We start from the raw sequence: 17,143 nt of genomic DNA, 5'->3' as shown, positions 1-17,143 counted from the left end.
CTTATTACTCTAGTAAGAAAATACACAGCCAAACTTACAATCACTCTAATAAAGAACAAGACAAGGAAAGGTACAAGGTCAAACTTATAATTACTCTAATAAAGTACAATACAAGGAAAGGTACAAGGTCAAACTTATAATCACTCTAATAAAGTACCATATACTACACATTCAAAGGGGGTTGCAGTAAAATTATACTTCCCACCTCCCAATACCTAATTCTAGCTAGGTTAGACTCCAGGGCGGCAGGGATTTATGCTTACCAATCCTTTTGATAGTTAATGGTAGATGGTGATGTTCTTCCTTCCTTCAGGACTTCAAGACTTCGAGGCTGGAGAAGTTAGTTTTACAACTGTCACGTTGGTTTCTCTCCTTGTCTCTCTCACCTTGTCTCTTGTCCCACCTCTGTTGAAAACGGTGGTCAGTTATACGATTTCAGTGTTCTAATCTTGCCACCAAATCTCTTCACAATCCTTTGTATAATTCTGGCGGGCTTGGTTCTTCTTTCTAATATTTTGTCGGGCTCGTTAAAGTTGATATGTGCTGGGTGGGTTGATCTTCGAAAAACTGTTTCCTGATGGAAAAATTAGTTTGGTAATTGCAATGTCCTTTTGTGCTTAGTCTTTCGCATACAGGCTGGATTGGGCCTCTTTGTGATGTATATGCTGAAAATGGTTTGTCCAGACCCATGTTGATGGGGAGCCACCTCTGGGTGATTTGTGATGGTAATGTCTCTTGTGGAGGAAGATTTCCAAATACTCATTCTTCCAGACAGGTTACCTCATTCCTCACAACAAGACAGTTCCAATGATCAAGTGGGCTTCCTTTGTTCCCCAGGTCCGCCCACAGGCTTGAATTTGTCTTGTAAAAGTTCATAATTCTATTAAAGTTTGTAGTTTCTTCCATAAGCACTTTAGAGTTCCAAACTTTTTGATAGATAGTCCCAAATTAAATTTCCTTTCGAATGAGCCCAAACACAGGGGGGTTTCTGGTGAATTTTGCTCTCTGCAACCTTTCAGGCCTCTATATGGTTTGGCTGAACTCGGTTAATTAAGTGCGGTGGGAAAGAATCACAGCATATTTTAATGTGTTCACTGTCAACTGTAGTTTGCTTCTAAACATTAGCCGATCTGGCAACAATGAGTAATAGATGATTTTTATGGTGCAAAAAACCCCCCACCTGTTTATTTAATGTCTTGGTCCAGTTTCAGTAACTCGTGCAGCAATCTGAATTTAAAAAATGAATATATGCAACGTGGGTGTGGAGTGCACTGTGTTTTTCCATTGCAGTGTTGTTGAATATCAGTAGGTAAGTGCCTGCTAGGAAATAAAGGACAGCATCTTACAATTCTCACTTACTTTATCCTGGGGTCTTTCAATTACACTTCTGTGGTTAAATACATTGGCCCGGAATTTGCGGTAAGCGCGCGGCAAAGCAAAGGCGTTCATCGCTGGCCTCAAAGTAAGCTTCGCACAAAGATCTTGTGAACTCTGTGTCAAGAAGTTCGGGTATTCCGGCACGTAATTCAAATCAACGGAAGTTAATGGGAATTCCCAGCGATGAGCTACTGTGACATGAACAAGCTGTCTAAGCAGCCAATTAAAATGCAGAATTCTCACAGACTGTGAACCAGGAAGTAGGTAAGCTCCTAAAATAATAACTTCTAAATACTAATTAAAATGGATAAATGTGACACTGCACAAAAGTAAAAGTAGTTTTTCATGACCATAACCTTTGTTTAGTAGTCAATATGCTGATAAAATCACAGCTAATCCATTTGGGATTAATTTTTAATGTGGTATTTAACAGCATAATTACTGTGCAATAGCCAAAGTTTTTGTCAGTTTCCATGATTTGAGAGATATCACTGATTGCCGGCTCTGTGAGGGGGAGGGCATAGTGCAGCCTATCGAGGAGCAGTGAATGATAGACCGTAACTTTAGGATTTCTGTATTAGTCTGCGCATGTGCTAAATCCTTAAACTGTGGTCAGTTTCAAAGGCAACCAGGACCGCAAATACCAGGCCATTGTTCCAAAAGCTTACACCGGTAGTGTAGAAATTGGTTTCTATGCTTTATAATCCCATAAATAGTAAACAGCAGTTTTAATTGAAAAAGATGCATTGGATTTGTTGAAATTTTCTACATTACAACAGTGACTACACTCCAAAAGTACTCCATTGGTAGTAAAGTGCTTTGAGACATCTGGTGGTCATAAAAGGCGCTATATAAATGCAAGTCTTTTCTTTAAATAATTAAAGGAAAAGCTATACAGAGAGTATTTTTGGGGACAGTTTTAACTACATTCTTGAGTGCATCGCAATTAAACAGTGACTAAGAGTAAAAGAAAATTGATCCCCAAAGAAATTAAGTTACTATTTATAAATGTTAAAGCTGTATTGAATATCTACAGATAGAATGAATCATTAATTCTCTACACAGAAGATCACTCCCATATCATAAGATTTACTTAAACTATATTTGATCTGTAACCATGAATTCCATTAGTTATTACAATCACAATGGTACAGAAGGAAAGACGATAAAACAAAGGTGTGCAATTTTTTAGCTATTCTTTGAATGTATTAAATATTTGAATCACCACGCACTTCCTGTCAAATTTTTCCCTTATAATTTTTTAGGACCGTATTGGAATCCTAATGGGAGAGTGTAATTACAGCTTCCATTTTAAGTGTGGCCATAGGAATTTATAATACAAATAGAAGACTTTCAAATGACTCAATTACATCTATGCACCCTGGTTATTCTCCAACCCCACTTCAGGTGATTCTCTGCGTACAATGTCATGAGAGGCTGACTAGTAATTATACAAGTTTCAAAATGCAATACTTAAAAATGAGTTTTCATAATGAAGTTCTCTTTGAATTATTCTTCAGTTCTTTTTAAAGCAAGAACCCAGGACAACACCAACAGCAATAACAACTTGCATTTAGACAGCACCTTTAATGTAGAAAAATATCCTTATGTGTTTCATAGGAGCACCATCAAACAAAATTTGACATCGAGCCACATAAGCAGATATTAGGGTAGGTGACCAAAAGCTCAAAGAGGTAGGTTTTAAGCAGGAGAGAGAGGCAAAGATGTTTAGGGAGGGGATTCCAGATCTTAGGCAGCTAAAGGCATGGTGGAGCAATGAAAATTAGGAATGAGCAAGAGACCAAAATTGGAGGAGTGCAGAGATTTCAGATGGGTGTAGGGCTGGAGGAGATTACAGATATAGGAAGGGGCAGGACATGGAGAGATTAAAATAGGAAGATGAGAAATTTAAATTTGAGGTATTGCTGGACTGGGAGCCAATCTAGCTGAGTGGGATTTGGTATAGGTTAGGATACAGGCTACAGAGTTTTGGATTAGCTCAAGTTTACGGAGGGTGCAAGGTGGAAGAGAAGCCAGGAGAGCATTGGAATAATCAAAAAAATGAGTTTTTAGGTGGCTGAACAGTCCAATACGAGAACCACAGTCTCTGTCACAGGTGGGACAGATAGTCGTTGAGGGAAGGGGTGGGTGGGATTGGTTTGCCGCACGCTCTTTCCACTGCCTGCGCTTCATTTCTGCATGCTCTCGGCGTTGAGACTCGAGGTGCTCAGCGCCCTATCGGATGCACTTCCTCCACTTAGGGCGGTCTTTGACCAGGGACTCCCAGGTGTCAGTGGCGATATAGCACTTTATCAGGGAGGCTTTGAGGGTGTCCTTGTAATGTTTCCTCAGCCCATCTTTGGCTCGTTTGCCGTGAAGGAGATCCGAGTAGAGCGCTTACTTTGAGAGTCTCGTGTCTGGCATGCGAACGATGTGGCCTGCCCAGCAGAGCTGATCAAGTGTGGTCAGTGCTTCAATGCTGGGGATGTTGGCCTGGTCGAGGACGCTAATGTTGGTGCCTCTGTCTTCCCAGGGGATTTGTAGGATCTTGCTGAGACATCGTTGGTGGTATTTCTCCAGCGACTTGAGGTGTCTACTGACATGGTCCAGTATTACTACAGCCCTGTAGACCATGAGCTTGGTGACAGTTTTGAGGGCCTGGTCTTCAAACACTCTTTCCTCAGGTGGCCGAAGGTTTCACTGATGCACTGGAGGCGGTGTTGAATCTCATTGTCAATGTCTGCTCTTGTTGATAAGAGGTTCCCGAGGTATGGGAGGGAAGCCATAAGAGCATTAGCGTCCTCATTTTAAGAGTGAAAGCAAGTCTTCCTCGATTCCGAGGGACTGCCTATGATGATGATGAACAGATTGAATGAAATGATCAGCAAAATCATAGGAGCATAGGAACAGTAGGCCATTCAGCATCTCGAGCCTGTTCCGCCATTCAATTAGGTCATAGCTGATCTGTACGCAACTCCATTTTCCCATCTTTGGTATCCCTTGATATATCTCAAATTTGAAAGTTTAAATTTACACAGCATCTACAGCCTTTTGGAGAGCATTGTGAGAAAGGCCTGGACCAGATATGAAATCCTCAGTCTAGGAACATAGGAAGATAGGATTTTCTAGACAACAAAAGACCAAGATTAATCTAGTTTGCCCTCGACCATCATGGTAGGCCTGCAAGACCATCAGCAGGCCGGGGCCATTAGAGGGAGCAGCGTGCAGTGGCATACCACTGCAGGGAGCAGCGTGTGCTGCTGCAGGAGGCCAACGGCTGACTGCAGTGCGGGCAGGTACAGCAGGAGTGGTGAGGTCGGCGCGAAGGAGCGGCAAGAGTTCGTAGAGGGATGTGATCAGGGCCCAGGAGAGGCGTGAGTTCGGGGCCCAGAAGAGGCAAGGGCTCAGGTGTGGCACGGACCAGCCCACACTGCGATATGTGTGCGCACTAGGTCCGTGCAGCAGAGCTGGTCTCCAGTCGTTTTGGTTAATCCTTGCCACTGGACCACGACTTAGCTCTGTCAAGCCCGTGTGGTGGCTGGTGTGCAATGGCCACCACACGTTAAAAAAATCCACCCTTCAAGATGTAGTTCGGGATCCAGAATATTAGGCCCTTCATTGAACCACCTGTGAACTCATCCCTTTTTGGCATGGAAGCAAGTCATTCTCGTTTCGAGAGACTGCCTATGATGATGATGATGATGATGGGAATAATCAAGTCTAGAGATAAACAGATACTTGGTGTGTGGGGATGTGGATGAAGTGCCATGGGATGTATTAATTGTAAGCAGTAATTCTGGGAAACATTGAATACCCAGGCAGCTGTTGGAGGCACCAATCATAGGAGGGAGGCCAAACAGCCACAAAAGACACTGACCAGCCAGTAAACAAATTTACATCAGCCCAAAACATTTCTGAAAATATAAAATTTCAGGCTCACCCAGTAAAGAAAATTTATGCTTAAAGTTGTAGACAGTAGACAAGGAAATAGGTATCAACTAAAAACAAGGTACATGCTGAGTTTTTATTATGGTGCAATAATATTGTGCATTGATGGTAATAAAACAATCGCTAACTTTTGTCCATGTTCCTAAAATGACTTCTTGGAATAACATACATTAATACTAGCTTGGCAGGGGGATGGGAACCTGAGAGTAGATTCAGAAGGGAGAGAAGCAAAGCAGAAAATTAGAAAGTGAATTTGGAAGGCAGAGGAAACAGAGAGAAAATAGACAACAAGGGAGTTTGGCTATGCTAAATGGTATGTACTTCAATGCAAGGAGTCTAGGGAATAAGGCAGATTATCTGAGAGCACAGATACACTTGGGAGTATGATATTATGGAGTATAGCTATTACTGAGACATGGCTGAAAGAAGGGCAGGTATGGCAACTCAACATTCCTGGTTACAGGGTTTTCAGACGGGATGGGGGGTGGGGGGGGGGGGTGGTCGCAGTATTAATTAAAGAAACAATTACAGCTGTGAGGAGGGATGATATGTTAGAAGGATCATCAAATGAGGCCATATGGATTGAATTGAAGAACAAAAAAGGGGCGATCACACTGCTGGAAGTGTACTATACACCCCTAAACAGTCAGAGGAAGATAGAATAGCAAATATGTAGGTACATTTCTGAGAAGTGCAAAAACTATAGAGCAGTAATAGTAGGGGATTTCATCTACCCTAATATTAGCTGGATAGAAGTAGTGTGAAAGGTATAGAGGGCGCAGAATTCCTAAAATGCATTCAGGAGAACTTTTTTAGCCAGTATGTAGAAAGCCCAATAAGGGAGGGGGTGGTTCTGGATTTAATTTTATGTAATGAAGCTGGGCAGGTGGAAGGGGTATCAGTGGGAAAGCATTTTTGTGCTAGTGACCATAATTGAGTTAGATTTAGAGTAGTTATGGAAAAGGACAAAGATAGATCAGGAATAAAGGTTCTCAATTGGGGGCAAAGCCAATTTTATGAAGCTGAGATGTGATTTGTCAAGGTTGACTGGAAACAGCTAGTGAAAGGTAAATCAGTGACAGAGCAGAGGGAGGCATTCAAGGAGGAGATAATGAGGGTTCAGAGCAAGTATGTTCCTTTAAAGATAAAAGAGTGGGACTAACACATCTAGAGACCCCTGTCAAGGGGCATACAGAGTAGAACAAAGAAAAAAGGGAGGCTTATGATAGATACCAAGGACTCAATACTGCAGAAACCATAGAGGAGTATAGAAAGTGTAGGGGTGAATTTAAAAAGGAAATTAGGAAATCAAAAAGAGCATGAAAAAATTGTGGCAAGGACAATTAAGGAAACCCCAAAGATGTTTTATAAATACATTAGGAGCAAGAGGATAATTAAGAAAGAGTATCTCCTATTAAAGACCATAAAGGTAATCTGTGTGTGAAGGCAGAAGAATCATAGAATCATAGAAATTTACAGCACGGAAGGAAGCCATTTCGGCCCATGTCCGTGCCGGCCGACAAGAGGCTATCCAGCCTAATCCCACTTTTCAGCTCTAGGTCCGCAGCCCTGCAGGTTACAGCACTTCAAGTGCACATCCAAGTACTTTTTAAATGTGATGAGGGTTTCTGCCTCTACCATACTTTCAGACAGTAAGTTCCAGACTCCCACAACCCTCTGGGTGAAGAAATTGCCCCTCAAATCCCCTCTAAACCTTCTCCCAATTAATTTAAATTTATGTCCCCTGGTTGTTGACCTCTTTGCTAAGGGAAACAGGCCCTTTCTATCCACTAATCTAGGCCTCTCATAATTTTATACATCTCAATGAGGTCTCCCTCAGCCTCCTCTGCTCCAAGGAAAACAAACCCATCCTATCCAATCTGTCCTCATAGCTAAAATTCTCCACTCCCAGTATCATCCTCGTAAATCTCCTCTGTACCCTCTCTACTGCAATCACATCCTTCCTGTAATGCGGTGACCAGAACTGCACGCAATACTCTGGCTGTGGCCCAACTAGTGTTTTATACAGTTCAAGCATAACCCACTTGCTCTTGTATTCTATGCCTCAACTAATAAAGGCAAGCATTCTGCATGCCTTCTTAACCACCTTATCTACCTGGACTGCTATCTTCAGGGATCTGTGGACATGCACTCCAAGGTCCCTTTGTTTCTCTACACTTTCCTTGTTAGCCCTCCCCAAATGCATTACCTCATACTTCTCCAGATTAAATTCCATTTGCCACTGTTCGGCCCACCTGACCAGTTGATTGATATCTTCCTGCAGTCTACAGCTTTCTTCTTCATTATCAACCACACAGCCGTACCCCCTATATTCAAGTTTAGATCATTGACGTTGTTATGCATGCAATAACTCGATAGACTAAATATTGTAAACTAACACAGGTACAAACGTGGCTCTGCTTTATTAGAGCCCAAAGTGATTACATTACATGATGGCTTGCCTTTTATAACTGGCCGCACACACGTGCATACAGCCCAATGACATACGACAGTGGCACCACCTAATGGCGCGTAACCTCAAGCATACATCATCATCATCATCATAGGCAGTCCCTCGGAATCGAGGAAGACTTGCTTCCACTCCTGAAGTGAGTTCTTTGGTGGCTGAACAGTCCAATACGAGAGCCACAGACCCTGTCACAGGTGGGATGGATAGTCGTTGAGGGAAGGGGTGGGTGGGACTGGTTTGCCGCATGCTCTTTCCGCTGTCTGTGCTTGATTTCTGCATGCTCTCGGCGTTGAGATTCGAGGTGCTCAGCGCACTCTTGGATGCACTTCCTCCACTTAGGGCAGTCTTGGGCCAGGGACTCCCAGGTGTCAGTGGGGATGTTGCACTTTATCAGGGAGGCTTTGAGGTTGTCCTTGTAGCGTTTCCGCTGCCCATCTTTGGCTCGTTTGCCGTGAAGGAGCTCCGAGTAGAGCTCTTGCTTTGGGAGTCTCGTGTCTGGCATGCAGACCATGTGGCCTGCCCAGCGAAGCTGATCGAGTGTGGTCAGTGCTTCAATGCTGGGGATGTTAGCCTGAATGAGGACGCTGATGTTGGTGCGCCTGTCCTCCCAGGGTATTTGTAAGATCTTGCAGAGACATCGTTGGTGATATTTCTCCAGCAACTTGAGGTGTCTACTGTACATGGTCCATGTCTCTGAGTCATACAGGAAGGCAGGCATTACTACAGCCCTGTAGACCATGAGCTTCGTGGCAGTTTTGAGGGCCTGGTCTTCAAACACTCTTTTCCTCAGGCGGCCGAAGGCTGCACTGGCGCACTGGAGGCAGTGTTGGATCTCGTCATCGATGTCTGCTCTTGTTGATAGGAGGCTCCCAAGATATGGGAAGTGGTCCACAATGTCCAGGGCCGCGAGCATACCATACATTACAGATGTATACCACAAAAAGCAAGGGACCTCGTACTGGGCCCTGCTGAATCCCACCGGAATCAGCCTCCTCCTCTCCGATGGATATGGTTCTTAATGAATACTTTACATCTGTTTTCACAAAGGAGAGGGGCGATGCAGACAGGGAGGAGGAGTGTGAAATATTAGATGAAATAAACATAGTGAGAGAGGAAATATTAAGAGGTTTAGCAGCTTTGAAAATGAATAAATCCCCAGGCCCAAATGAAATGCATCCCAGGCTGTTAAAAGAAATGAAAGAGGAAATATCAGAGGCTCTGACCATCATTTTCCAATCCTCTCTGGCTACAGGTTTAGTGCCGGAGGACTGGAGGACTGCTAACATTGTAGCATTGTTTAAAAAGGGAGAAAGGGATAGACCGAGTAATTATAGGCCTTGGTGGTAGGAAAATTATTGGAGAAAATTCTGAGGGACAGGATAAATTTTCATTTAGAAAGTCACGGATTAATCGGGGACAGTCAGCACGGATTGTTAAGATAAGGTCATGTCTGTCTAACTTGATTACATTTTTTGATGAGGTAACAAGGAGGGTTCATGAGGATAGTATGTTTGATGTAGTGTAAATGGATTTTAACAAGGCTTTTGAAAAAGTCCCACGTGAAGTGTGAGGTAATGCTTTTGGGGAGGGCTAACAAGGCAAGGGAATACACATTAAATGGTAGGACACTGAGAAGTGTAGCGGAACAAAGGAACCTTGGAGTGCATGTCCTCAGATCCCTGAAGGTACCAAGCCAGGTAGATAAGGTGTTTAAGAAGGCATATGGAATACTTGCTTTTATTAGCCAAGGCATAGAATACAAGAGTAGGGAGGTTATGTTTGAACTGTACAAAACACTAGTTAGGCCACAGCTAGAGTACTGCGTGCAGTTCTGGTCACCACATTACAGGAAAGATGTGATTGCACTGGAGAGGGTACAGAGGAGATTTATGAGGATGTTGCCTGGACTGGAGAATTTTGGCTATGAGGAAAGATTGGAGATGCTCGGTCTGTTTTCCCTTACTCTAGGGGTCAACAACCAGGGGGATAGATTTAAAGTAATTAATAGGAGGTTTAGAGAGGATTTTAGGGGAATTTCTTTCACCCAGAGGTTTGTGGGGGTATGGAACTCACTGCCTGAAAGGGTGGTAGAGGCAGAGACCCTCACCACTTTTTAAAAGTTCTTGGATATGCATTTAATGTGCCGTACCCTACAAAGCTACGGACCAAGAGCTGGAAAGTTGGATTAGGCTGGATAGCTTCTTGTCGGCTGAGTGGACATGATGGGCCAAAATGGCCTCCTTCCACACTGTAAATTTCTATGATTCTATGAATACACAGACCCTGTGTCAGCTTTTTTTTTTGCCTGTTAAAGTCCAATGAACTGGATTTAAAATTGTTTAGGCATAACTTCAATCACACATTCCATCAATGAGATATCAAATAAGAGTGAACATTCAAGCAAGAGAAATATTAGAGTAAGGGAGCAGATATGGAACAGAGCAAAATAGGAATTGCTGATCGAAGACACAGAACATACAGCAACATACGTCAAGTATGCTGGACATGTTCGAAGAAGAGGAGCAGCAAGAAATAAGAGACAGAGTGGTCCACATCTATGAAAGGAGAACCATCAGAGCTTATTACCACCCAGATAGCACGTCCACACAGATTATATGGATACTTGAACTCCATCAAGGAGTATTGAGTGAGAAAGCGGTCAAGAATTGTGCCATATCCTTGAGGAGCCAAGGAGCAACATCAGCAATGTGCTGTCAGTTGCAAGAAAAGTGACAATAGCTCTCAATTGTATGCCATAGACCCCTTAGAAACATAGAAATAGGCCATTTAGCCCCTGGAGCCTGACCTGTCAATTAATGAAATCATGGATGATCTGAGCCCTAATGTATATGTCCACCCCTCCCTATCTCTGTAATCTCTTTCAGCCTCACAACCTCACGAGATGGCTGCACTCCTCTAATTCTGCCCTCTTGAGCATCCCTGATTATAACTGCTCAACCATCAGTGGCCACATCTTCAGCTGCTTGGGCCCTAAGCTCTGGAACTCTCTGCCTCTCTACCTCTCTTTTCTCCTTTAAGACGCTCCTTAAAACCTACCCCTTTAACCAAGCTTTTGGTCATCTATCGTAATTTCTTCTTATGTGGCTTGGTGTCAAATGTATCTGTTTTGTCTTATAACACTGCTGTGAAGTGCTTTGGGAGGTTTTACTACGTTAATGCCTTATTAGTTTAAATTCTTCCGTACTGTCTTATTTACACACTCCACATTTGTACATTTGTACTGGTCTGCTTCAGGTGAAGCCTCTCTCATTTTTAGAGTTTCCTTCTACCTCAAAACTAGTCTGTGTCTTAGTAATACAAAATATTCCCTTCTGCATAATATTTCTAGCCACACATTAACATATTAATCTTTTTGTAATAACTTTTCCAGCATGTGGTATTGAGAGTAGTCCTGAGATTATTGTTGTCCAGGTCTAAAACCTAACTCTGCAAATTCTCTGCAGGACCTCCATCCCGTTCTTTTCTTTATCATTGGTTCCTATATGAACTATGACTTCTGTCTGGTTTCCCTCCTGGAGACATTTTTCTATCTCCTTTGTTATATAGGTTACCCTCACATCCAGGAGGCAACACACCAATTACACCATTCACCTATGGTGAACTATTGTCACCTGCGATTGGTGTAAATTACTGCCTTCTCCTATGCATCTCTATCTTTCATGAGTTCCATTTTACCTTGCATGTTGCTGTCTCCTGTGACTGGTGACTCCCTGCCTTCTCTTCATGAGTGCCAGTGGTTGCCCCTATGTAGATCCACACATTTCCTTGTGTTTCATAGAAGCCCCATCTCTCCTCTTTTTGCACACAATTGTTACTCCCTGTTAGTAGTGGAAATCTCCATAGAACCACAGTTACAAAACAGATGGAGACAATTTGTCTCATTATGTTTGTTGCAGATACTTTCTAGAGCAATCCAAAATGAATTACACTGCTCTGCTCTGTCCCTGTAGCCTTCGAATATTTATCCACTATTCCCTTAAAGGGTGCAATGGTCTGCCTCAATTATTCCCTGTGACAAAGCATTCCATGCTCCAACAACTCTGCTGTAAAGAAACTTCTCCTAACCTCTCTCCTTATGCTTTTAGTGGCTACTCTAAATTTTTGTCTCTTCATCACTGATTCCTCAACTCATTGTTGTTTGTGGGTCATTGCTGGCAGAGAATGGCAGCCATTTGTATCTATATCATAGCAGTCACTGCATTTCAAAAAGTAATTCATTGTCGGAAGTACTTTGAGATCTTTTATTTATATTAGAGCAAGACTGGGCTCTTTATCCTTTTGGTTTGTTGCAAATTTCCTCTGTCCCTCATATGTTGTTTTTGCTCATCAAATTATTCCCTTTCACTAGCCCTGTGAATGATGTAAACCTCGCTTTTCCGATTTGATGTGAAGCTCTTTACTTTCATTTCACCTGTCTATCCTTGGCCGGCACTCCTCCTATTTCTCATCTGCATGCTGCCTCTTAGCAATATCAACTGAAAAAACTTCAGGTTTTTACAAGTACGCAGATGACATCCAGCTCTACCTCATCACCACCTCTCTCGACCTTTCTATTGCCTCTGTGTTGTCAGATTGCTTGTCCGATATCCAGTCCTGGAAGAGATGAAGGGGCCGAAATTCACCGTCCCTGCAGGGACGGCTACTGTGGGGATTGAGATGCCGATCGAAAAAAACGATCGGCCACTGCGGTCGGGTGTTTTTTCCTCCCCGAGCCATATTCAACTCGGGGGGGATTTGAGCGGTGCTCACTTCCGCCGGAAACGGCGGGGTGAAGCCACGGTAAAGGAAGGTTTGCAGCAATTACCTCAGCAGCGTGCGGGCCACTGAAAAGCGGCCGTGACAGCGATATTCAGGGATAAAAAGGTAGGATTTTTTCCAGCAGTGCCCCCACGAGGTTTTCCAGTCGGTGGATGAACACGACACCACTGGAGTTTTGCCGCGATCGGGTCCGTTTGATAGGGAAATAATTTTATTATATATTATTGTTTTTATTTCAGATTCCAGCATCCGCAGTATTTTGCTTTTGAAATAGTTTTATTCATTGTTTTTGCTCCATTAAACCTGCTGAGTGCTGCTCAGAGGTTTTCACAGACTTTTGTACAACTTTCAGGTCTGACTCTTTAGTGGAGTCCTGTGGGCTGCAGAGACCTGCTTGGCAGGGTTCACCGTGAGGATGGGAGGAGTGTTGGGAGAGTGACACCTGGTACACCTGGTCAGAAGCAGGGCGGCACGCTGGAGAAAACGTCTCCGTCAGCACCGTGCAGAGAGGCAGCGAGCAAGGGAGGCAGCAGCCATGATTTGTTCATTCTGCGCCAGACCAGTGTGTCTGTCGTCTTCACCGGCCCGAATCAAGATTGCGGTTGGCTGCTTGGGGACAAGGAATATAACCCTGTCCACTTGGCTGCTCACTCCACTGCGGAACCCCAGGACAGTGCCAGAGCATGCATACAATGACGCTCATTGTGCCACCAGGTGCATCATTGAGCAGTGCATAGGCATCCTTAAGCAGAGGTTCTGGATCCTGGACCACTCTGGTAGCACCTTGCAGTACTCTCCTCAACGGGTCTCCATAATCGTTGTGGTCTGCTGCAAGCTGCACAATCTGGCCATCATGAGGGGACATCCGCTGGAGGTCGAGCCAGCAGTACCACCTGAGGAGGAGGAGGAGGAGGTGGCACAGGAAGAGGAGGAGGAGGATCCCCGTCGCCCCAGAGCTAGGAGGCGTCGACCCATTGCAACCCTAAAAGGGAGGTACAGCTGCGTCTCACAGTTGCTCGCTTCAGATAATCCTATCCACCCATGACCCTTCAGGTCCCACTTTCAATGGCCATCGCAATGAATGCCTTAACACAGAATTGCCCACTCCCAAATGAAACACCTTGCTAGATATATGTGCCAAAAATATTTACAAAGTTATCCAAATCACTGCAAAAACAGAACATAAATAATATAATGATACTGTCATTATTTTTTACCCCTGTGCATCTCACTATAACACCTGTTACGCGTGACTACCCTAACGCTACGCCTAACTGTCATCCCTGTGGCTGCATCATGGGTCCGGGAAGGCTCTGTGGTTGTTGTTTGGGACCTGCAGCTGTCCTTCTAGGATGCCCTGGAACACCTCTGGGCCTGAAAGGGCCGGGTGCAGACTGACCAGCACCATCTTAGGAGGGTACGTCCTCACATATATGGAGGTGCCTGACACCTCCCCTGCAATCTTCCTCCATGCATTATATACTGGCAGTCTGCCAGGTCTCCCCATGTCAAGAAACAGTATTTTTCTTCTGTCCTCCACACCGTCCATCAGTGTCTCCAGCTCCAGATCTGTGAACCTGTTGGTTCTCCTTGCACCTCTTACACCAGCCATCCTGCCAAACTCCTTCTGCCCTCAGGGCCTTGCTGCAAACCCTGGGCTTTAAAAAGGCCATGGAGCAACTGGCTCGTTTGAAACCCTTACCTGCATGCTGAATTTGTCAGTGATCATAACGCTCAAATTAAGACAGCCGCACCTCTGAAAAATCCACTTTGGAAAGGTTCATTAGCGCTGGAACCCATTTGTTCATTTTTGGAACCGAATATGGAGTGGCCCAGCCATGAAAAAATTTTGGCGCTAATGGCCCCAAAAAGGTGAGGGGAGCACCAGCTTTCCAGCGGTACCGAATTTCTGGCCCAAAATGTCCTCCAAACATTGCGAAGACCGAATCCATTATCTTTGGCCCCCGCCACAAACTTCATTCTCAAGTCACTAATTCCACCCCCTTCCCTGGCCTGGTTTAGCCTGGTCCCAGGCTAAACCAGACTACTTGGAACCATGGTGTCGTATTTGACTCTGAACTGAGCTTCCAACCCCATATCCACTCCATCACCTAGACCGACTACTTCTACCTCTGTAATATCGCCTGTCAGCACCCCTGCCACAGCCCACTGTCATGGCTCAGTAATGGCACTCTTGCCTCTGAGTCATAAGGTTGTGGGTTCAAATCCCATTCTAGAGACTTGTGCACAAAATCTAGACTCATTCCCCATCGCAGTACTGAGGGAGTTCTGCACTGTCGGAGGTACCACCTTTCAGATGAGACATTAAATCAAGGCCTTATTTGCCCTCTCAGGTGGACGTAAAAGTTCCCATGGCATTATTTGAAGAAGAGCAGGGGAGTTCTCCTTGGTGACCTTGCCAATATTTATCCCCCAACCGATGTCACTAAAACAGGCTATCTGGTCATTCTCACATTGCTGTTTCTGAGACCTTGCAGTGCGCCAAATTGGTTGCCACGTTTTCTAAATTACAATAGTGACTACACTTCAAAAATACTTCATGAGCTGTAAAGCGCTTTGAATAACCTGAGGTTGTGAAATGCATGACATAATGAGAGTGGGAACAGTGGCAAGAGTGGCGGGGATAGAAAGAGCGCAACCAGAAGCCTGAGAGCATAGCGAGACCGGGACCAATGGCAAGAGCGGCGGGGAGAGAGAGAAAACAAAAAAAGGCAACGAGTGACATCACAGGACAGCAGGTAGGTGATTGGTTGGTAAGTATTACAGGATTTTTTCCCCCCGAAGCTAGTTCAGTGGTTTAAACTAAGAGCTGGGGAACTACAAGTATTTATTAAAATAATAACTTAACTAGATTAACTAATTAATTAATATAACTATTAATAATCATTTTTTGTCCCATAATACTCCTGTGAAGTACCTTGGGATGTTCACTACGTTAAAGGCGCTATATAAGTATAAGTTGTTGTTATTGATTAAAAACTTTAACTAAATAAATCAGGCAATAAATAAAAACATCTAGAGATGGCAGGGCAGGCTATGTGACTGGACTGTAGTATGTGGGAGTTTGCGGACAGCAAGACTGACCCGGATTCCCACATCTGCAGGATATGTCTCTGCCTTCAGTCACTCCAGCTCAGAGTCATTGCACTGGAGTGCCAGTTAGAGACATAAGGGAGAGGGAGAAATTTCTGGATAGCTTTATCCAGAATACAATCACACCCTAGAGGAAAGCACAGGTTCAGGAAGGGGATGGTATGACTGTCAAGGAGCCAGGTAGTGGGGACCTAGAGAGGTTGCGAAGAAGGTCCCACAGACACTGGTCCTGTCCAACAGATACGATGTACTTGCTACCTGTGAGGACAAGGAGACAAAATGTGTGGGGGACAGCCACAATGCAGACAAAGGCACCGTGGCTCATAAGGCAGTGCAAGGCAGGGAAGAAAGCAAATGGCATGTTGGCCTTCATAGCGAGGGGATTTGAGTACAGGGGCAGGGGAGGTGTTGCTACAGTTGTACAGGGCTTTGGTGAGGCCACACCTGGAGTATTGTGTACAGTTTTGGTCTCCTAACTTGAGGAAGGACATTCTTGCTATTGAGGGAGTGCAGCGAAGATTCACCGGACTGATTCCCGGGATGGTGGGACTGACCTATCAAGAAAGACTGGATCAACTGGGCTTGTATTCACTGGAGTTCAGAAGAGTGAGAGGGGACCTCATAGAAACGTTTAAAATTCTGACGGGTTTGGACAGGTTGGATGCAGGAAGAATGTTCCCAATGTTGGGGAAGTCCAGAACCAGGGATCGCAGTCTAAGGATAAGGGGTAAGCCATTTAGGACCGAGATGAGGAGAAACTTCTTCACCCAGAGAGTGGTGAACCTGTGGAATTCTCTACCACAGAAAGTAGTTGAGGCCAATTCACTAAATATATTCAAAAGGGAGTTAGATGAAGTCCTTACTACTCGGGGGATCAAGGGGTATGGCGAGAAAGCAGGAATGGGGTACTGAAGTTTCATGTTCAGCCATGAACTCATTGAATGGCGGTGCAGGCTAGAAGGGCTGAATGGCCTGCTCCTACACCTATTTTCTATGTTTCTATGTTTAAGAGCAGAATCGTAATGTGGTAATGTGTTGAAACCCTCAGCCATTCTTTTGTTACCTCCAGACTCTACTATTCCAATACTCTCCTGATTGGCCTCCCATCTTGAACCCTCCATAAACGTAAGCTCATCCAAGACTCTGTTGTCTGTATTTTAACTCGCACCAGGTCCCGTTCACCCATCACCCATGTGCTCGCTGACCTACATTGACTCCAAGTCCACCAACACCTTAATTTTATAATTCTCATCCTTGTATTCAAATCCCTCCATGGTCTCACTCCATCCTATCTCTAACCTCTTCCAGCCCGACAACCCTCCGATAACTCTGCTTTCCTCCAATTCTAGCCTTCTGTGCATCCCCCACTTCCTTTGTCCCAGCAGTGGCCTGAAGCTCTGGTATTCTCTCCCACAACCTCTCCGCCCCTCCACCTCTCTCTCTCTCTCCTCCTGG

Source organism: Pristiophorus japonicus, chromosome 1 (genome assembly GCF_044704955.1).
Source record: "Pristiophorus japonicus isolate sPriJap1 chromosome 1, sPriJap1.hap1, whole genome shotgun sequence".
Lineage (NCBI taxonomy): Eukaryota > Metazoa > Chordata > Chondrichthyes > Pristiophoridae > Pristiophorus > Pristiophorus japonicus.
The sequence above is the reverse complement of the archived record's forward strand: the minus strand, read 5'-3'. Positions refer to the sequence as shown.